General features: G+C 48.4%; 1 long non-coding RNA gene across 2 annotated transcripts; it reads right to left on the reverse strand.

The window, feature by feature from the left end:
• Window positions 1-643: 643 nt before the first annotated feature.
• LOC147122821 (uncharacterized) lies at window positions 644-9,287 on the reverse strand. 2 transcript variants are annotated; one of them, XR_015081724.1, is made up of 3 exons: window positions 9,162-9,287; window positions 8,204-8,423; window positions 644-1,328 (listed from the first exon to the last, which is right to left on the reverse strand). It is a non-coding gene; the product is annotated as an uncharacterized LOC147122821 (long non-coding RNA). The 2 variants fall into 2 exon arrangements; XR_015081726.1 differs by having other exon boundaries at window positions 8,204-8,372; window positions 9,162-9,286.
• Window positions 9,288-23,688: the final 14,401 nt, after the last annotated feature.

A 23,688-nucleotide genomic window follows, 5' to 3' on the forward strand; every position in this document is an offset into this window, starting at 1 on the left:
ATTGGCAGTAATTCACACTTATCGCATCGTTAAAAGAGCACTTACACTACTAATTATGAGCCCTAAATATCTGCCACGTGTTTAATTCATATCTACCGCACAAATACAGCAACTCCAAGATAGTCAACGCATGTCAATGGTGAGACAGACAGCGAAATGCTGTTTTCGTGAAACTAACGGCGGAGCAGCGCAACTCGGACAGCAACCTTTACATATTGACATTTAACCGCACATCTGCCCCGTGCCTGAAGTTGTACCATTCACACATAAAGCATAATCTCACCATTATTTTGTCAGCAAATTCTGGCCCAATAGGTTAATATGGACAATTGTGCGACTACAATTACTGTTGATTTCCATGTTAGCTGCAGGAGATAATGTAACCAGCATTTTAATGAATACAAATGCTTGTTACTCAGAGAAGCTGGAGAGGGTGCAGACAGGAGATGCTGATCTGCAGGATGTTGATGTCTTCACTGAAGCCTTATCCTCATTCATTACACTTAATTCCAAACCAAAGTGCTTCTGCAGATTACTGCAGCCACTAATTCAGCTAAGATCCACAACAAAAAGAAACTATTTTATTTCATTGGAAACAATATTAATACATTACTCTTTTAAAATAGAAGTGAGTGATCTGAATTAGATTTTGAGCTTTGCTTTCTGCACAATTCATTGAGAGTTAAAACTGTGTTTTCACACAAGTCTTTCGCTGGTCACACTGAATGGAATGCTCCATGCAAACCTTATTCCCAAAGCAGTGCTTTATTGGCAGGGACTTCACCGTTAACTTGTGCCAAGAAAAACGGACAGCCATTAACTGCAGTGTATATGTTTCCTACAACCCAGAGGGAAAGTCATAAACAGATGTCTCTGTTTACATTATAAGTCTTGACTTAAGCTCTGTTTCACTTGACCTCCAGACTTCTCCCATATACAATCCCTATAAGTACAAGCCATAAATATTTAACTGTAATGAACTTAGCTTTCATATAGAAATGACTGAAATATATGCATCAGTTCCAAGAAAGACAGACTTTTTCCTTTTCTTTATTATTTTAATTTTTTTCTCCCCTTTTCCACCAATGTTCTCTGCTCTCCTCTTGCATTGCCTCCTTGACGGGCACCCTCCAGTAACTTGCCCAAACGACCGTTCATCACGTGGAAATATGGACGACGAAGGGTAGTTTTTCCACTGTGGATTAGCGCTGGGTGTCCGGCAGGCACAGTGCGCCTGATGTGCGTTGCCTCTGTGAGGAAGCAGGAATACGCAATTGTCCTGCAAGTCAGACTCCAGGCACAGGTCCGACCCCTGGCTAAGCCTTGCCCTGAAAATTATGGGGAAAATTGGAAAGCAGCATCAGGTTTCTTCACTGATATATTGGAGCACAAGATGAGGCAGGAGGCTGGGAACGCCCCCACCCCCTCCACCTCATTAACGTGGGGCTGCTGGGCCAGCACCTATTAAAGATGCAGGCTCCATCATGTCACCTGGAAACCCCTCAAAGTGGGGACATAAAGTGGGTGGAGACCAGATGGAACATGCCTCTGCTTATTTGCCTTTTCACTGTGCTGGATAATGCTTATTTCCCAGGCTTTGTGATGAGCAAAATATACCCTTGAGTGCTGGCAGACTAGTGATCATGTGGGGCATCACAGCTGAGCCCAATCTTGTTCTCACCCAACAATCCATGTGGGTTGTGTGTTTTTCATTTTTTAATTTCTATGCGTGGACTCCACCAACAGAAGCTTCATAAAAAAACATTGAGCTGTTTCAGTAGCTCACATTTGCACACATCCAGCAGAAATCTTAACGGATTTTCCCCTCCCTAGGACAAGGGTACTGATGCCAATTATAATAGCCCCACTGCTGCTGCACCTAAGATGAATGAACTTAGCAAGGACCAAGGATTTAACCTGGGACATTCCTAGTTTTTATGGTTTACTTATAGTTTGGGCTCGATTTTAAATCCCCTCATGCCTTGCCCCCCTCACCGCCTCCCCACACCCCCCTCGCCCCCCTGATGAGCAGGAGGATCGGGGGCAGGGGGGTTACAATATGGGATTGAGTAACCAGACCCCATTCCCGACCGTCGTAATATTTACAGCAGCGATTCTGGCCCTGGACAAGGCTCCCGCTAAAAGCAGGCAGGGGTCTACTTAACATGCAAAAGTCACGGCCTGATGATGTCATCGGCGTTGCGATTTATTTTTAACCTCACCACAGGAGTCCCGCGCTGTGTTGTCCGGCACCAGCAACCTGATGGGAGGAGCTGACTGGCCAGAAGAGGCTCAGGTAAGCTTTACAAGTTTGCCTATTTCTGAGCTCTTTGTGGGCCAGGAGGTGCAGGAGTGCTTCCCGCAGGACTCACAAGGAGGCCTTCAGCCTCCCCAACCCCGATCTGTCAGGCACCCCCACCTCCCGATCATGGCCCAGAGCCTTCCCCACCTACTGACTGCTGGGGAATGTCCCCATGGGTCCCTGGCTGCGGCCTCCTGCCGCTAATTTCTGCTCCTGTCCGTTGGCCAGGCAGTCAATCCGGCCGGCTGTCAGGCCTGAGTGTGCAGTGTTATTTAAATCAGGCCCTGCCATCCTTGTCCCCTGCCTTGTCGGGTTCTTCACCCACTACCAGGCTCACCCACACCCTTCCCGCCTCCCCGTTAATATCGGGGTCTTTGTCTTAACCAACTGGTGTAACCCAGAAAAACATATCAGCTAAAATGCAGACATTTAGCTACCTGATAATCTGTTTACAAAGCTCTTACATAAGCATTTGTGCTGTGGTGCTGTGCTTTCTAAAACGGATTTGCATCTAAAGTACAAAGTAAACATATCTGTGGGTAGTCTCTAATGTATTCCAGCAGAATATACATGGGCTATAAAAATATTTTGCAGTCTGCTTACCTACTTTGAAATTCCATGTGGACCATTCATAAATGGAAAATGGTTTGTCTGAGAAACAACTGGGTATTAAAGATGTCTGGTTTGAAAGATCACTGATTCATCCTTTAGCTCTGAACCATTCAAACAGCTAAAAAAACACTTCTATGATCCTTTGTTGCCAGAGTGTCTGAGTACAAATATAATGATGAACATACAGAACCACATACACATATACATATACTTACACATGCACTGACACATACACATACACACATCAACAACCATATACACACACATCCACATACACACATAACTACACACATATGCACAGTCACATACAGAGTGACATACGCAATTACAAGCGCACATAGACAACCCAATACACACACAACCACATACATACACAACAACAACTTGCATCTATATAGCACCTTTAACATAGTAAAACATCTCAAGGCACTTCACAGGAGCGATTATCAAACAAAATTTGACACCAAGCCACAAGGAGGAGAGAGAGGTAGAGAGGCAGAGAGATTTAGGGAGATAATTCCAGAGCTTAGGGCCTAGGCATCTAAAGACACGGCCACCAATGGTGGAGCGATTAAAATCGGAGATGTGCAAGAGGCTAGAATTGAAGGAGTGCAGAGATCTCAGAGCGTTGTAGGGCTGGATGAGTTTACAGAGATAGGGAGGGGTGCGGCCATGGATGGATTTGAAAGCAAGGATGAGAATTTTAAAATTGAGGTGTTCCCAGACCGAGAGCCAATGTAGGTCAGTGAGCACACAAGTGATGGTTGAACAGGACTTGGTGCGAGTTAGGATACAGGCAGCAGAGTTTTGGATGAGCCCAAGTTTATGGAGGGTGTAATGTGGGAGGCCAGTCGGGAGAGTGTTGGAATAGTCGCGTCCAGAGGTAACAGAGGCATGGATGAGGGTTTCAGCAGTAGATGAGCTGAGGCCGGGGTGGAGACAGGCGAAGTTACAGAGGTGGAAGTAGGCGGTCTTGGTGAAGGAGAGAATATATGAGGTCAGAAGCTCATCTCAGGGTCAAATAGGACACCAAGGTTGCAAACAATCTGGTTCAGCCTCAGACAGTTGCCAGGGAGTGGGATGGAGTCAGTGGCTAGGGAACAGAGTTTGTGGCGGGAACCAAAGACAATGGCCTAGAAATTCAGTTAAGGCCCGCCAGCAGGCTAACGCCCAAAAGTTAGCGCTGCGCGCGGAGCCAGTTGCGCCCGCCGGAAATTCAGTTTCAGCGCCCCAACTCGAAGGCGGCCGCTATTCCAGGGTGTGCCCGCCTCCGCTTGGGGCGCTGAAAGTGAATTTCAGCGCTCCAGCTGCCGCTGCGCCACCCGATGCGGTGCGGCAGGCTGGGGTACTGCAGGCCTCCTCCTTCTCTTAAGGAGGAGCTGCCTGCAGCCGTGAGATCGCCGCTGGATTCTGCCGGCAAATGAGCCCGGCACCATGGAGAAGTGCCGGGCTCACGGGAATCAGCCACCAATGCCGCGGGGGGGGGTGGTGTAGGAGGCCGGGGAGGGAGGTGCGGGCAGGCGGCCGCCGAAAAAGCGGCCGGCTGCACCTCCACCTTTATGCGCCCCACTAACGCTGCATGAAGGCCGTGTTTCACGAACGTTGTTTGCGGCCGCTGCAGAAGAGGCGGCCGCAACTAAATATGGGGTTTGGGCCGGAAGCGGGGCGGTACCAGGGCACTGCGCACACCGATGACGTCATCGGTGTCGGCGCAGCGCTACCGGCTACCGCCGCCATTACCGCAGCGCTGAATATCAGCGCACCCTCTTACACTGGCGCATAAACCCTCTTTCGGCGGTAACTGGGCGCAAAGCCCACTGAATTTCTAGGCCAATGACTTCAGTCTTCCCAATATTTAATTGGAGGAATTTGCTGCTCATCCAATACTGGATGTCGGACTTTTCTCATTTATTTTAGGTGTGCATGGCAATTCAGCTTTAAAAGTTGAAGACTCCTATTTGGGAATTCTTCTTAATGTTTTTCTTTCAGGAAGCAGTTGAGCTGTAAGGGCTAAAAACTGCCTATTTTTAAATGATATATATTTTTTTCATTTTAGAAGGCAGTTCCCCTTTAAGGAAGCGACACTGCTTTCTAAAATGACAGCCTTGCTTTAAGAGAAGGCTGTTCTTGCTCCAGGGATGCTATGGCCACACTACATTGGGCCTCCTGCTGGGACTACCGCCATGAAAACAGACTTGCATGGTAAGTTTAGTGCTGCGCTAATGTTAATTAGCAACCAGCACCAATATCCCGGTCCTGCCAGCACCATTAATTTCGGCGACTGTTAACTCTGGCCTACAGTGGCACTGGCAGGTTTTTAACATGCTCCAATTTTGGCCCATAAAGTTTCTCCAGTCTTTGTCCATAACTCAGACCTTTAACACTCGGGGCTAGTCTTGTTGCTTTTATTTGCATTGTTCTCAGGACTTGATTTTTTTTAAATTCATTCTTGGGATGTGGGCGTCACTGGCAAGGCTTGCATTTATTGCCCATCCCTAATTGCCCTTTAATTGGTACAACTGAATGGCTTGCTAGGCCATTTCAGAGGGCAGTTAAGAGTCAACCACATGGTGTGGGTCTGGAGTCACATATAAGCCAGACCAGGTAAGGACGGCAGATTTCTTTCCCTAAAGGATATTAGTGAACCAGATGGGTTTTTATGGCAATCTGGTTGTTACATGATCAACATTACTGATACTAGCTTTTTATTCCAGATTTATTCAATTAACTGAATTTAAGTTCCCTAACTGCTGTGGTGCCTTACATGTTTCTCGACAACCAGAACTGGACACAGCACTACAGAATTTGATTACAACTTCCTCTGACTTATATTCTATTAGTTTTGCTATGTGGGCCAACATTCTATTGACTTTGTTGACTGCTGCTCTGTATTGGTTGGACATCCCAATGTCCTTCTGCAGCTTTGGTGGGAGATTGGTAGAACCCCCAGAAAAACAGCATCAAAGACCTTTTTTAGCCATTTGCACTATTTTTGGGAGGGCCCCGGGGGTGGATTCCACCAATCTCTCGCTGGAGAATCCCTGCATAAATTCCAGGTGTATGTACACAACAATAACCTAGTATACAGCAGTCAACACAATTTTAGATGGGGAACCTCCTGCCTGACAAACTTCCTTTATTTCTTTGAGGAAATGACAACCCAACAGGACTGTGGAAAATCCCATGACAAGTCAAAAAGGCATTTGATAAAATCCATATGAAAGACTACTAGTAAAGCTCAAAGCTCTGGAAATTTGAGCCCCAATATCAACACGGGGTAGGAATGGGGTGAGCGGCGGCTGAGGCAGACAGCAAACCATCCCGACCTTGGCAGCACGAGGCCCGAGAGACTTTAACTCCGGGGCCTCGTCTCCAGGCCCCCTGATCAGTTTCCCACCTGAAACCAGTGGGAAGCGACAGCTAGCCAGCAGGTGGGAGCGCAATGTCAGGCGGGTGGAAGCCACTGACCAGGGATCCAAGGAACAGTCCCCAGCACTCAGGAAAATTGAGTGGGGTGGAGCAGCCTGGGGCAGGAGAGCCCTGAACTTCCCTTTTGGGCCCCAGAGGAGTACTCCTACTCCTTCCAGCCCCACAGGCAAAGTTTTAAAAAAGTAGGCTGGAATTTTGCATGGGGTTAGCGGGCGCGATCTGTGGTGGGTAGGTGGGAAAGTGACGCTGTCAACCCACCGCCATGCACCTTTCCCAACACTCAGCACTGACAGACCCGACAGGCAGTGGCAGGGGACCAATTAAGTTCATTATTGCCTAGTTGACAGATCATTAACAGGCTTTTTTAACTTTTCACTTTAACTTCATGGTCATGGGAACCACACTGTTTGGGGACCACATCTGTCAACCTGAGGCAGGAGTTCAGTGGCCATTGCTTCAGCTGATTACTTGACAGCTTAAAATGTACAGTAAAAGCTCCCACCTGACAGATCTTCACTTTCCTCAGCCACAAGCCGTTTCTCAGTCCATTTCCAGCACAGATTCGGCAGGCTTTCCACTTTCCACTCTCCATCCAGTATCAACTCTTTAGAAGAACTCTCTCACCATTGACAGAATGCTTCTGTCATCAGTACTTCACCTGCCATCTATTCAATCAACATGGGTGCCCTTTATACTGTCTCAACTTGGTCCTCAGAATCCGACTATGATCAGCAGCACCACGCACACCAGCAGCACCAACAACAACACCAATCTTCTCCGCAATCACCTGATGCTGCACAGGACATGGCATCAGCATCCGAGCACTTGACGCTGTACACTCTGGCTGCCACATGATGCGCCAGGTTGGCACCACTCCACACCAACATGATAAAGCATCCCTACATGTTCCAAGCCATTCCTTTCACACTCATCACCAGTGTGGGGGGTACCGTTATGTCTCACCATTCACTGCAACTCTCTAAGCCACTTCCAAAGGTGCACACAAATCTGTCCAAGTATGCAAAGTGTTGAAAATAAAGGTATCAATGTTTGACAGCACATTAACCAAAACTTTACATGAACAGTGGATAAAACAGCCAAGTGACTACCCTTGTGTGTTGTTAGCTGGTATGATTGCACTAGGATGAAGGTGAGTGTGAGGGGTGGCTAGTGAGATGGGGATGTGATAATGTAGATAGAGAGGGATGGGTGGAGGTGCAAGGTAAGTTGGTGTGAGTAAGGATGCGCAGGAGTAGGGTAGGAAAGGCAGAGTGATGGGGATGTGATGAGAGGCACAGCAGAATGAAGGTGAGTGTGGCTTTGTACTAACGTTTCATGATCTAATGAGACAATTGAAAGGTTTGCACCACTGCACCCAGGTCCTCCTGACGACATCCCTGCTTGTGTCCGCCTGTGCAATGTGCAACCAGGCTGTGTTGGTGTCCTGGGGAGGTGTCTTCCGCTCATTGGAAGGGAAGAGGACCTCCCTGCGTGCTCTGACGCTCCCCATAAGCATATGGAGGGAGTCATCGGAGAACCTGGGTGCAGCCCTGCACCTTTGTGCAGTCATTGTCAGTGTTTTCAGCACCTCAATGCTGTAGAACACTGACAGCACAACTGTCAAAATCAATTTGGCCATGGTCCCTTTAAGGAAACCGGTTAATGACGCGTCATCAAATGATGTCACCTGCTTCCTCTAATTAGCCCGGGAAATGCGCTGGGCGGGTTTAACCAACCCTATCAATGGAAAGTCATTTCACAGAGCGGGATGAAGCCAGCAGCGCGGTCAGGACCCGCCACCAACATTGCCCACCACGGACCCGCCAAGGTAAGTAAAATGGCAGTCATAATAACACTTACCTTTTAGGGATTCTCCTGGCCCCGATTCCTCTTCCCTCTAGGTTGGCCTGGCAGAAAAGATACCACCACTTCCCCACTGAGCCTCACAGTTAAAACAGCAGGGGCTTCAGTGATGTCATCAGAGCCCAATCTGCAGTGGGTGTCCTTCTGAGCAGGTTAAAATCGTAGCCTGCGGGATCGGTGGAGAGCGTCAGCGAGTGAGTGCCATGGGCAATTTTTACTGCTTACTTGCCCAGGTTCCACCGGGCGGGCAGAGTTAATATCATCCTTTTAGAGTAAAACCTGATCTCAGCTGACAGGAAAAGCATGGGTACCTGGTCGAGGAAACATGTTGGGATGTGGGGAAGTAGTGGGATTCAGTGTGGGACCACTACTGTTTCTAATTTACATCAGTGAATTGGAATTAGAAACCCAATGCAAATAGATTTAAGGGGCTGAATGGCCTACTCCTGTTCCTATGTTCCAAAGTCATAGATGATACCCTTACAAGGGGTAGTAGAATCAAAGGAGGCAGAATTAGTTAAACAATGGGGACAGTAGGGCCTTCTGCATGGATCGATCAAGATGGATCAAATAGCCTCCACAACTTGGGATCTTGTGAAGAGAGAACGGGGGTCATTTTGACTTTGTGCGATATTGTAAAACAGATGTTAGCTATTTGGCAGCCCGTTTTACTTCTCTCCCAATTTTTATTTCCATCGACTTCAACAAGTGAATAAACGTAACAGCAATAAAGAACAGAAATGGCAACAGTGATGGTGAAGTGGGGCCGGTATTGTAGCCTATAAATAGGAAGAATGCCCTGAGGGAAAAAGCCACAGTGAGCCTTAAATGAAAAATTTTAATAGCAAGACCCAGCTTGAAGTGTGGAATCCATATTAGGGATCACAGTGCATTCTGGAAGATAGAAAAACTCATTAAAAATATTAGGAACATTGTTTTGAAGATGATTGCTTACCTCAAAAAATAAAACTTTCAAGAATGGTGTGTTGTGGCTAACTTGGCATAGGTGCTGTTCAGTCAGGAAAGTCCCGTTCTGTGCTGAGTTAGCTCATCCCAGCCGATCTGGTAAGGGAGAAATGCAGGGTGAGTGACCTTAAGAGTGTTGTCATTGTAAATTACAAATCAACACATTTTAGGTAAGGTGGGGAGAAAGGAATCCACTAGGGGTTATACTCCTGATCCCTATCTTCTTAGCTCTATTGAAAACATGTAGAATACAATGGAAATTGCATTTATATAGTGCCTTTCACAGCATCCCAAAAGTGCTTCACAGCCAACAAAGTGTAGTCACTGTTGTAATGTAGAGAAATGCAGCAGCCACTTTGCACACAGCCAGGTCCTACAAACAGCAATGAGATAAATAACTAATTAAACTGTGTTTTAAGTGACATTGGCTGAAGGATAAATGTTGGCCTCCCTATTACTTGGACCACAAAGAAGATGCCTGATTCAGGAAATGACCACTCATGGCTCACCAAGGTGCACAGCATTCACCTTGTCAATACAAACTGAAACATATTACTGTACAGGTTAAAAGCAAACCCTAATTTTTGCCAATCAAGATCAGAGAACTGAACTCTTTGCTAACAAACCCTCAAATCACCTAAAACCTCTCTGCAATTTAAAAAACAAAGCTACTAGGAATATAAAAACCAGAGGCTGAAAAAGTGGATTATTGAGATGTAATGAAAAGTTGCTAGACATCTTCACTTGAGCAGAAGTGGAAATGGTCTTCCACTTATAGGTGAAGATAAAGAAATTCCTTCACCATATTTAAAGACCAATTTTAACCCAGCCCGCCTAGCGGGAACGGTGCAGGCTTGGGGGGGGGTGTTAAAATTGCTTCTGGGGCCTCCCTGCACCTTGCTGTACCATTCCCGCCTCCAAAATGTCTCTGGCTGCATGTCAGGTGCCTACCCCAAGCAAGTGGGATCCTAATTAAAGGGTCAAAGTCACACTCCAATGATTTCTTACCATCCCCCACTGCATTTTAACTCCAAATCCCAAACAGACCCACAAACAAAGCCTAGCAGAATTGGCGTCCAAGAGTTCCTAAAGCTGTATAAAAGGGAGCTCTCAGCTGCAGCTCCCTGGATCACAGGATCTTTTGCTGTCTGGGTTACCAGAAGTGTTTCTAGCTTCCCGATCGTGACTTTTACACTTTAGTTGCCTTACACCCCTTTGGTCAGCTTTCTCTGCCTATTATGGGTGCCACTCCTGCTTCTTTCTTCTGGATGGAGTAAGACTTGGAGTAGGAGGAGCAGCAGAAGCAGTTTCAGCAACCACCACCAGCACCAGCACCTGAACTTCAGAAGACAACAGGTGAGGGAGGCTCTGCGCAGGTGTCTATACCCAGCACACAGGGTCTACAGGCCATGGCTCAGCCTTCTGGACTTAACTCAGGAGCAGTACAGGACGAGGCTGTGCTTCTCCAGGCAGACTATCGCAGACCTGTGTAACCTCCTGCAACAGGACCGGCTGCCTGCTGGACCGGGTGGGGGGTGGGGCATGTCATTCCAGCAGCCCTCAAAGTCATCAAAGTCCTGAATTTTTATGCCAATTGCCCCTCTCAGGCTGCAATAGGGAACATCCCAATATGACTCCTCTAACAAGTGATCAATCAATAGTGCTTTTCTTGAAAGAAGGTTTCCTAACGCTACTACCCCTACAAGGGTGCTCCCCTAGTGGCCTGAGCAGGGTTGGCAGCGGGCTGCTGTTCCTCGTGTGGGGACTCTTGAGCTACTCTTGACCGGTAACTTCAGGGAGCTCAAGCCTGTGGGGGCCCAGCTTCAGACTGCTGCACCTCACTAAGAGTTGTGTTGTCGGGTGTTGTTGGGAGAGGTGGCGAGATGAAGAGCTCACCCTTGCTGCTCTTGTGTGGTAATTGAACTTATTTTTACATGAACCCAGGTCCCTGGGGGTAATGCTGCTACCGCTGACCCTCCTAGCAAACTCTGTCCAGGCCTGCCTGATCGTGACCTTGGGGAGGCTACTGCAGGTGCTTGGAAAGATAATCTTCCTGGCCCTCACTTCCTTCACTAGGATCTCCAGGGAAGCCTCAGGAAAGTGGGTCCAACCATGCGACTCATCTCTGTTGTTGTTAACTGGAAAATGCAAGCAAGGGATGCAACCTGGCTTTAAAAGGTGCATCCCTGCTTTAAGTACAGTCAGGAAACGCGCTGGAAATTGCACGTGGGTGGGCTGCCCGATTCTGCAGGCGATCGGGAGGGCAGGCCGCCCATCAAATGATAATGAGGCCCAAGAGTTAAAATGGCCCAGGCCACACACTGTGGTAAACCACTGTTTGTATTCCTGTTTGTCCTGTTTGTATTCCACTGTGTACATGCCTGGACATGCCTCGGCTGACTCCTCCCACAGGTCCTAGTATAAAGGTGACTGCTCCCCAGCCCTTAGTATCATGGACCGGTCGACCATGCGAGGCAGACCTCCATTCTGTTGTTAATAAAAGCCTTTGGTTACTCTTCTAACTCTCAGTCTTTTATGAGTAATTGATAGCGCATCAATTTTATTAACAACATTTTTATAATGGAGAAGATCCTCACACCAGCATGCCTGGACTTAGATCATCGGGAGGCGGACTCATCCACCAAGTTTACTCACTGGCTTAAGTGTTTCGAAAAATTCCTGACCGCCTCCGAAGCAATCAAATCGGACGAGGACAAACTGGATGTCCTGACCTCCAAAGTGAACCACCGAGTGTACTCGGTCATCCAAGACGCGACCTCGTACGCGGACGCTATCAAGCTCCTCAAGGACCAGTACACGCGCCCAGTGAACGAAGTGTACGCCAGGCACCTCCTGGGGAGTCGTAAACAACAACCTGGGGAATCGACCGTGGAATACCTTCAGGCACTGTCTGTGCTTGGCCGGGCCTGTGGTTGTAAGGATGTAAAGGCCGCCGTGTACACAGAGGAACTTATCCGGGACGCTTTTGTAGCGGGCCACAGATCCAATTACACCCGACAGCGACTGTTGGAGCAGAGTAACCTCGACCTCAACAAGGCCTCTGAACTCGCACTATCGTTGGATGCAGCCTACCAGGGCATGGATGCCTACTCCTCTGCACCGTGGACGCCGCGGGGAATGACAGCCTGGGACACGGTAGGACCGCCTCATAGCGCCGTGCCACCCCAGCCACACCCCAACAACGGCCCAACTACCGCAGCAGTGTCCCAAGGCCAGACAGCAGTGCCCCAAGGCCAGAAATGCTACTTCTGTGGCCAGGCAAAACACCCCAGAGCGCGCTGCCCGGCGAAAAACGCGATCTGCTCGGGCTGCGGGAAGAAGGGACACTACGCTAGCGTCTGCAGGGCCAAAGCCACCCCGAACCCCAGCAGCGCCGCGTGTGGGCCATGCGGGCCGCCATCTTGAACCTCCCCGGCCATGTGCGAATCACCGGTACAGCAGCCATTTTGGACGCCTCCAGCCACATGGGGATCATGGACGCCGCCATCTTGGACGACAGCCGGGACGCAGCAGGCCCCCGACACCGCCTCATCTGATACCCGCAGCGACACACCGACCCCTACGCTGGCATCCGTTACACTGGACCAAGCGAGACCGCACCAGCTGGCCAGTTCCACAATGGACATTAAGGTAAATGGTCACGATACAATCTGCCTTTTTGACTCTGGGAGCACGGAGAGCTTCATCCACCCCGACACGGTGCGGCGTTGCTCTCTCCCAGTCCTGCCTGCGCAACAGCGGATTTCTATGGCCTCCGAGTCCCAGTCGGCGGACATCGGCGGCTACTGCATGGTGACACTCGTAGTAGACGGGACCGTGTATGATCATTTTAAACTTCTGGTCCTGCCTGACCTCTGCGCTGCCGTCCTGCTGGGGTTAGATTTTCAGTGCCACCTTAAAAGTGTTACGATGGCATACGGTGGACCCCTACCCCCACTCACAGTCCGCAGCCAGCAGCTTCCAAACTGCCCGCCGCGCACCAGGTGCAACCTCTCCACACTCAGAGTCACCCCCCCCCAACTGTTTGCTAACCTCACCCCCGACTGTAAGCCCATCGCCACAAAGAGCAGGCGATACAGTGCCGGGGACAGGGTTTTCATTAAAACCGAAGTGGAGCGGCTCCTGAAAGAAGGGATTATTGAGGGCAGCACCAGCCCCTGGCGAGCCCAGGTTGTGGTCGTTAAGACCGGCGAGAAGCAGCGCCTGGTCATCGACTACAGCCAGACAATAAATCGCTACACCCTGCTGGACGCCTACCCACTCCCCCGTATAGCTGATATGGTCAACCAGATCGCGCAGTACCGCGTCTTCTCGACCATTGACCTGAAATCAGCGTACCACCAGCTCCCCATCCGCCCTGAGGACCGCCAGTACACTGCCTTTGAGGCAAACGGCCGCCTCTATCACTTCCTTAGGGTTCCCTTTGGCGTCACCAACGGGGTCTCCGTCTTCCAAAGGGAGATGGACCGGATGGTAGATCAAAATGCGTTGCAGGCCACTTTCCCATATCTGGACAATGTGACCATCTGCGGCCGTGACTTGCAGGACCATGACGCAAACCTCGAAAAATTCCTCCGCACCGCCCAACTCCTAAACCTGACATATAACAAGGAGAAGTGCATATTCCGCACAAACCGCCTCGCCATCCTTGGCTGTGTTGTGGAACACGGAGTCATCGGCCCCGACCCCGACCGGATGCGTCCCCTTATGGAACTTCCACTGCCCCACTGCCTCAAGGCCCTGAAGAGGTGCCTAGGGTTTTTCTCCTATTACGCCCAGTGGGTCCCCTACTATGCGGACAAGGCCCGTCCGCTGATCAAGTCCACCTCTTTTCCCTTGACGGCAGAGGCCCGCTTAGCCTTCCACCGTATCAAGGAGGACATTGCCAAAGCCACCATGCACGCAGTGGACGAATCCATCCCCTTCCAGGTGGAAAGCGACGCGTCTGACTTTGCCCTGGCCGCTACCCTCAATCAGGCGGGGAGACCCGTGGCCTTCTTTTCACGAACCCTCCAAGGCCCGGAGACCAGACACTCCGCTGTTGAGAAGGAGGCCCAGGCGATTGTGGAGGCTGTGCGTCATTGGAGGCACTACCTGGCCGGAAAACGATTTACCCTGCTCACTGACCAGCGTTCAGTTGCTTTTATGTTTAACAACAAGCAGAGGGGCAAAATCAAAAATGACAAGATCTTGAGGTGGAGAATCGAACTTTCCACCTACAACTACGAGATCTTGTACCGGCCCGGGAAGCTAAATGAACCCCCGGATGCACTATCGCGTGGCACCTGCGCCAGCGCGCAGATCGATAGACTGCGGGCCCTCCACAATGACCTCTGCCACCCGGGGGTCACCAGGTTCTTCCACTTCATCAAGGCCCGCAACCTGCCTTACTCTATTGAGGAGGTCAGGACCATGACCAGGAACTGCCAAGTCTGCGCTGAGTGCAAACCGCACTTTTATAGACCAGACAGGGCCCACCTGATAAAAGCCACTCGCCCCTTCGAGCGCCTGAGCGTCGATTTTAAAGGGCCTCTCCCCTCCTCCGACCGCAATGTGTACTTCCTCAATATTATTGATGAGTACTCCCGTTTCCCGTTCGCCTTCCCCTGCCCGGACATGACCAGTGCCACGGTCATTAAATGTCTGAACAACCTCTTCACCCTGTTCGGCTTCCCCAGCTATATCCATAGCGACCGGGGCTCATCGTTTATGAGCGACGAACTCCGTCAGTACCTGCTAACTAGGGGTATTGCCACAAGCAGGACCACCAGTTACAACCCCCGGGGGAACGGACAGGTGGAAAGAGAAAATGCGACAGTTTGGAAGGCCGTCCTGCTAGCCTTAAAGTCTAGGGGCCTTCCAACCTCCCGCTGGCAGGATGTGCTCCCCGATGCGCTCCACTCTATTCGGTCACTGCTCTGCACTGCCACTAACGCCACCCCTCATGAGAAAATGTTTGTCTTCCCAAGGAAGTCCACATCAGGGACATCGCTACCGCCATGGCTGACGTCCCCAGGGCCGGTCCTACTGAGAAGACACGTGAGGACCCATAAAACGGACCCCCTGGTCGAGAGGGTCGACCTCCTCCACGCCAACCCCCAGTATGCTTACATCGCATACCCGGACGGGCGGAAGGACACAGTCTCCATAAGAGACCTTGCACCCTCGGGGGCCGCAGTAACCCACTACCCACTACCACCCCACCCCACGATCCGATATCCAGCCCCAGCAGACGGCAGGCCTGGGCCCCGCGACCCGCTCGACATCTACGAGGACGACACGCCTGTGCCACAGCCTATGCTGGACTCGACGCCGGAAACTTCACTACCCCTGCCGTCGCCACGCAGATCACAGCGGCAGACAAGACCTCCGGAGAGACTCCAATACACTAACTTTTAATACACTTCACCCCGCCGGACTCAATTTTAAACAAGGGGTGAATGTGGTAAACCACTGTTTGTATTCCTGTTTGTCCTGTTTGTATTCCACTGTGTACATGCCTGGACATGCCTCGGCTGACTCCTCCCACAGGTCCTAGTATAAAGGTGACTGCTCCCCAGCCCTTAGTATCATGGACCGGTCGACCATGCGAGGCAGACCTCCATTCTGTTGTTAATAAAAGCCTTTGGTTACTCTTCTAACTCTCAGTCTTTTATGAGTAATTGATAGCGCATCACACACCAACAACATCATTGCTGTCTGCCCCTGCATGCACAATAGCCAACCAGAGTTCAAATCGAGCCTGTGATTGTGATTTAGAATGTACTTACCTGAAGCATTTTCTCCTGCACAGTATTTAGAGACTAGATCAGTTTGTAAACACTGCAGTGTTCCTATCCACAGTTGCCAGGGGTCTAGCCAAGCACTGTAAACCACATACACTTAAAAATTTCTAATCAGCTACAACAATCTATAGGAATGTAGATGCTGTTGTTACAGCTGTTCCACGTAAAGCAAATCTGTAGGCATAGAGAAGAGGCAACTATTTAGTCCTCTGCGTAGGTTACAAGAAAGGGGTATAGTCTGGAGACCCTGCAGCCAGGAATAAAAACTTCACTTTGTTCCTTTTATGCTTTTTAAAAAATATATTTTTACGTCTTTTTTTCTAAATACTTTCTCCTCTCTGTTAGGTCTCCCTATCCAAGCACCATTCCATGCCCAAGATGGCGCACAGGCCTCTGCCAATGCTACTCTTGAACCAACCACAAGGGGTGCTGTAGAGTGATCTAAGGTGACTTGCCCTCTAGATTGTCATCTTTCCCTATCAGGAAGGGCTTCATTGCCTGCCCCTTCTCACCATAACATGGTTAAGACTGGGAACTCATTGCGGGTAATTTTGATTTGGGGTGATAATGTAAAATGGGCAATACCAATTCAGCCGCCCTTTATACATCTCTCCCAATTTTAATTTCTATTGAATCAGGGCAGCTGAATTGATAGCGCCTGTTTTACACTATCACCCACAGACAAAATACACAGTTCCACTGAAGCTCAACGGAAGCTTGAGGAACAGCACCTCCTCTTTCGATTAGGCACTTTACAGCTTTCCGGACTCAACACTGAGTTCAACAATTTCAAACCGTAACCACTGCTCCCATTTTTTCGGACAGCAGCCATTTAAACCTCTTCTAGACCCATCTTTTGTTTCATTACTTTTCCCATTACCATCCCCTCTTGCCTCGTACAATCATCCCTTTTGTCATTTAATCTCTCCTGCCTTGCACCCTATCCTTTTGTTCTTTCCTCCCCTCCCCCCTTTCCCTGCCTCTGTACATGTTTAAAGCCTGTTACATCTCTAACTTCTCTAACATCTCTAACATGTGCTTATCTAGCATCCCCTCAAATGCATCTATGTTATTCACCTCAACTACTCCTTGTGGTAGCGAGTTCCACATACTGTACTAACCACTGTCTGGATAAAGAAGTTTCTCCTGAATTCCCTATTGGATTTATTAGTGACTATCTTATATTTATGACTTCTAGTTTTGGTCTCCCGCACAAGTGGAAACATTTTCTCTACGTCTACCCTATCAAACCATTTCATAATCTTAAAGACTTCTATCAGGTCACCCCTCAGACTTCTCTTTTCTAAAGAAAAGAGCCCCGGCCTGTTCAATCTTTCCTGATAGGTATAACCTTTCAGTTCTGGTATCATCCTTATTCATGATGCATTTTCTAACTTTCGAATACCAATACAGTAGGTTTTAACTTTCAGTGGAAAAATCCCTCTGCACTTGAAGTCTCAGCAAAAGCAGCATCTCCCAAACCTGCTCACATAGTGCCGCAATACTGATGTTGATGTGACAGTATGTTATTTTCATTGGTAACATAGAAGACCCTTAGGAACAGGGGCACATAATGTCTGAGCAGTTTCTTAAGCCCTCCAGAGCCCTTCTGGTATATTTGACCTACAGCTGCAGTGGCTCTGTAGTTGGCAAAAGTACTTTTCCCACCAAAGTTTCTTTTTCCCCTGCTGATGTTAGATATCAGTTTAACCCTCAGTTTAAGATCAGAATAACTTGAGCTCTTGCAGTGTTTACACTTGCCTATTTATTTCAAATGCCAACTTTTACTGAATGCTTTAAAAATGTTACTGAAGACATTAAAGGAATAATTTTCCGATCTCATGCTTCTGGTGGGGAGCCTCGTCGTTTGGAAACGCATACTGGAACTTAGTTGCATATGGTGCATGATTTTCCAACCACTTTCCAACCCACCAGCATTGCAAAGTCAGAAAACTACCTCTTTAATGCACAGTAAGCTGCATAGTCCATATTGTATTGAAAGGTTTAGACACACCAAATAATCACTAAGTTTAAGCTAGAATTCCCTACAGACCCTACTTGAGGGAATGATATATTGGTTCTTAAATGAAGTGAGTGAGGACTGTAGTCTTTACTCATTCCACAGCAAAAGGCAACCTGGGAGCTCAGAAAGTGAATGATATGCTGACAAACGGAGCATGAGTCACAAATATTTATACCCAAAAATGATCCGTAGTTCTTTTCTTTGTAGGGGGGATTGTTTGGATATAATGAAGCATGAGGTTTTTGTTCAAACTAACTCCCAGTATGTGGAAAGATGAATATTACCTTTCACAGCGTCTATTTAATTTCAGATCAAGTTTATCTCTACAGATTGTAACCTCTGAGTAACCTCTTTTGTGTTTCAACTGCAATTCTTACTTTGAAAAGGTCACATCAAAGCATGAAAATAACTCTTAAAGAACAGGCAATGCATTTCTATATGTTTTCCAATGATACAAAGGGAGTCCAGAGCTCACGTGTTACCACTATCTGGGCCTTAGATTGTGTCTTTTTCACATCTATTTATACAGCAAATTAATTCATTACAGAGGAGCTTAGGAACAGGAGTAGGCCATTCAGCCCATCGGGCCTGCTCCACCATTCAATGAGATCACGGCTGATCTGTACCTCAACTCCATTTTCCTGCCTTTGCGCCATATCCCTTGATATCCTAACCTAACAAAAGTTTATCTACCTCAGTCTTGAAAGCTCAAATTGACCCACCCTCGACAGCCTTTTGAGGGAGAAAGTTACAGATTTCTACTACCTTTAGCTGTAAAAAAGTGCTTCCTGATTTCGCTCCTGAACAGCCTAGGTCTAATTTTTAAGATTATGTCCCTTCGTTCTTGATTCCTCTACCAGGGGAAATAATTTCTCTCTATCTAACCTATCAAATTCTTTTAACTGTTCCAGTACAGCTACAACACTGGCATCTATCCGACAATGTGGAAAACTGCACAGGTATGTCCCGTCCACAAAAAGTAGGACAAATCCAACCTGGCCAATTGCCGCCCCATCAGTCTACTCTCAATCATCAACAAAGTGATGGAAGGTGTCATCGACAGTGCTATCAAGCGGCACTTACTCACCAATAACCTGCTCACCGATGCCCAGTTTGGGTTCTGCCAAGACCACGAGGCTCCCGACCTCATTACAGCTTTGGTCCAAACATGAACAAAGGAGCTGAATTCCAGAGGCGAGGTGAGAGTGACTGCCCTTGACATCAAGGCAGCATTTGACCGAGTCTGGCATCAAGGAGCCCAAGTAAAATTGAAGTCAATGGGAATCGGGGGGGAAACGTTCCACTGGGTGGAGTCATAACCAGCACAAAGGAAGATAGTTGTGGTGATTGAAGGTCAATCATCACAGCACCAGGACATTGCTGCAGGAGTTCCTCAGGGCAGTGTCCTAGGCCCAACCATCTTCAGCTGCTTCATCAATGACCTTCCCTCCAACATAAGGTCAGAAATGGGGATGTTCGCTGATGACTGCACAGTGTTCAGCACATTTGCAACTCCACAGATAATGAAGCAGTCCATGCCCACATGCAACAAGACCTGGACGACGTTCAGGCTTGGGCTGATAAGTGGCAGGTAACATTCACGCCACAGAATTGCCAGGCAATGACTATCTCCAACAAGCGAGAGTCTAACCACCTCCCCTTAACATTCAATGGCATTACCATCGCTGAATCCCCCACTATCAACATCCTGGGGGTCACCATTAACCAGAAACTTAACTGGACCGCATAAATACTGTGGCAACAAGAGCAATTCAGAGGCTAGGTATTCTGCGGCGAGTGTCTCACCTCCTGACTCCCCAAAGCCTTTCCAACATCTACAAGGCACAAGTAAGGAGTGTGATGGAATACTCTCCACTTGCCTGGATGAGTGCAGCTCCAACAACACTCAAGAAGCTCGACACCATCCAGGACAAAGCAGCCCACTTGATTGGCACCCCATCCACCACCTTAAACATTCACTCCCTCCACCACCGGCGTACCGTGGCTGCAGTGTGTACCATCTACAAGATGCACTGCAGCAACTCGCCAAGGCTTCTTCGGCAGCACCTCCCAACCCGCGACCTCTTCCACCTAGAAGGACAAGGGCAGCAGGCGCATGGGAACACCACCACCTCCAAGTTCCCCTCCAAGTCACACACCATCCTGACTTAGAATTATATCGCCGATCCTTCATCGTCGCTGGGTCAAATTCCTGGAACTCCCTACCTAACAGCACTGTGGGAGTACCATCACCACACGGACTGCAGCGATTCTAGAAGGCGGCTCACCACCACCATCTCAAGGGCAACTAGGGATGGGCAATAAATGCTGGCATTGCCAGTGATCCCTGATCCCATAAATGAATTTAAAAAAACATTTTAAACACCTCAATCAGATCACCCCTCAATCTTCTATTCTCAAAGGAAAACAAGCTAATTACACTTTTACATTACATTTATAATTTTTAACAGTAGATAATTTATTGAACCACATTATTCCATTGTGTGTCCTGAGTATAATTTTTATGATGGTTGTTTTACTACAGTGTAGGTATAACATTAATAATGTATAGAGTGAGGAGGTGTCTTAATCAGGAGACTAGATGGGTTTGGAGAAAATGGATTGTGTCCACTTTTGGAGTATTCTCTTCTATCACTGCTGAAGTGGTATTTCAAAATCTTTCCATTCTCTAGACTCATTAGCTCGCGTTTAGTGTAAGACACCATCTTGATAAAGGAGTTGAAGCCAGCGCTAGGAATGACCACCCAGAGGCTCGTTAAACAACTGATTGTCACTTAAAATTAAAGAGGCTGCACGGCATTTTGATGGCTAGTGCTTCAACTAACGCCCTCTCCTAACAGCGGCTAGCAGTTTGGAAATAAAAAAAAAAATTTTAAGATGGCTCCTGTGCTGGCAGCTCCCTAGGGAGCTCCTTTGCCATCCTTGACAATCCATTGCCATCCTTTGCTCTCTTTCCCCCCAGTCTCCTCTCTTCTGCTGTTTAAGTTCCCCTAGCTCTAATAGTGGGTGCATTTTTATCCCTAACTGCAAGTTCAAACTGCAAGGTTAAAGTTACCTGAGCCAACTGCCCATCCCCGACTGTTAGATCCGTGTATCTTAATGTTGTGTCCTTCAATAATTAGACAAGAGACTGCAGAGAACAATCAACAGGTGTTTACTGGATGAGGGTTACTCTAAAACTAACTGTACAGATCCTTACTCAGGGTTTATATACAGGTGTGGTCACTGCCGGTACTACAGTATACAGGAGCTGTAAAAAGTAGTTCTCCCCTTAAAGGTACATACAATACAATTCCTCCCCTTTTAGATTAACAGTACCATAGCATTCATTTAACAATTAAATATCAACTAATTACAATTAACACTTTTAACATGCAACATTAACTGAAAATAGTCTATTTATAAATTCAGTCTTTGGGGAGGCTTCCTGATCCTTTCTGGATAGCGCCTTTCCTGAGTGTCTTGCTCTTGGTGCGGAGGCGATTCTGGCCCCCTGTCGTCGGTTGGTTCATCAGCTTCCGATGCTACTGTTTCTGAGGTAGATGCTACCTGTATGTCGGGTTCATCACCAGGTATGCGAGACAGGGGGTTGACTCGTTCCTGTGACTCTAGGATCTGGTCAACATGGCGTCTCACAATGTTCTCCCCAACATCCACTGTGTACATTTGTGGCCCCTGCCGTGTGCATATCATTCCTGGTTGCCATTTCTCTGTTCGGTAGTCGCGGGCCAAGACTGGTTGCCCTACATTGAAGCTCCTTGTCGGCTTCTCATTGATGTGCTGGAATTGCTTATTCTCAACATCTCTTCGTACATTTGGTCTGAGCAAATCCAGACGAGATCTCAACCTTCGGTTAAAGAACATCATAGCCGGGGTCTGGTTGGTGACTGCATGTGTCGCATTTCTGTAGGCTAACAGGAAATTGTCCACCTTATGCTGCAGTGGAATGTCGTCATCGCACATGGCCCTTACTGCTTTCTTAAAGGTTTGTACGAACCTCTCAGCCAATCCATTTGTGGCTGGATGATACGGGGCGGATGTGTAATGCCTTACCCCATTCCTTTTCATAAATCTTCAAAACTCTTCGGACACAAACTGTGGTCCGTTATCAGAGCAAATCTGCTCTGGCAAGCCGTTCCTGGCAAATATGGTCCGTAGGACTGAAATAGTTTTCTCCGTGGTGGTGGAGGACATTTTGATGACCTCAGGCCATTTCGAGTGCGCATCCACGGCTATTAAAAACATTGAGTCCATGAATGGACCAGCAAAATCAATATGCACCCGTTGCCATGGAGATGAGGGCCACTCCCATGGGTGTAGAGGGGCATGTGGTGGTGCATTTTGGACCATCTGGCATCCTGAGCAGCTCTTTGTCAGGTCCTCGATTTGCTGATCGATCCCCGGCCACCACACATAAGCCCTAGCAAGGCTTTTCATTTTCACCCCTCCCAGATGGCCTTCGTGAAGCTCATTGAGCACTCTCTCCCTTAACTTGGGTGGAATTACCACTCGGGATCCACACATCAAGGTCCCTGGCATACTGACGGCTGTTCTCTTCTGGATGAGAATGCTGGCAACAGTGAGTCGCCATGTGTTGGCCATCCCTTCACCGTCAAGTCATATACCCGAGACAGTGTCGGGTCATTTCGGGTCTCCTTCTCTATATCAGCGTTAGTTACTGGCAAGCGTTCAATGATAGTCGAGCAAAATATTTCGACAGGGTCCACTGCTGGTGCTTCCTCCGCAGTAGGCAGTGGCAGGCGTGATAGTCCATCAGCGTTTCCATGCTGTTTCGTGCCCTTATACTCGATTTCATATTGGTTCGCCCCTAGAAAAAAGGGACCATCTTTGTAGCCATTGCGCAGTCATCACCAGAACGCCCTTCTTTGGATTAAAGATGGAGACAAGTGGTTGGTGGTGAGTCAGCAAGGTGAACTTCTGCCCGTGCAGATAATGGTTGAACTTTTTCACTCCCCACACTAGGCTGAGGGCCTCCCTGTCAATCTGGGCGTAGTTACGCTCGGCTGAGGTTAGTGACCGAGACGCAAAGGCTACTGGCCTCTCCGAGCCGTCCGGGAATTTGTGCGACAACACCGCTCCAATGCCATAGGGTGATGCATCACACGCCAACCGAATTGGTAGTGCTGGGTTGAAATGAGCCAACACCTCTTTTGATGTGATCAATGCTTTGCTCTTCTGGAAAGCTCGTTTACATTCGTCACTCCACTTCCATGGTACCCCCGTTTGCAGTAGGGTGTTCAGTGGGTGTAGTACTGTAGACAAATTCGGCAAGAACTTATGGTAGTAGTTCACCAGCCCGAGGAACGACCTCAGTTGTGACACATTTTCCGGTGCTGGAGCCTTGACTACTGCCTCAATCTTTTCAGGGGACTTATGTAACCCCTCTTCATCAATAACGTGGCCACAATGCGAGATCTGCTTCTGGAAAAACTCGCATTTGTGGCGATTAGCTCGGAGCCCATATTCCTTCAATCTAGTGAGCACCTGCTCCAGGTTGGCGAGGTGATCACTGTCATTTTCGCCCGTGACCAGGATGTCGTCCAAATAACACTGGGTCCCTGGAATCCCTTGCAGGACTTGATCCATTGCCCTTTGCCAAATAGCCGGAGCTGATGCTACCCCGAACACCAGCCGGTTGTATTGGT

The sequence above is a fragment of the Somniosus microcephalus genome, chromosome 2 (genome assembly GCF_052327205.1).
Source record: "Somniosus microcephalus isolate GS21.2 chromosome 2, FLI_Smic_1.0, whole genome shotgun sequence".
NCBI classification, from domain to species: Eukaryota; Metazoa; Chordata; class Chondrichthyes; order Squaliformes; family Somniosidae; genus Somniosus; species Somniosus microcephalus.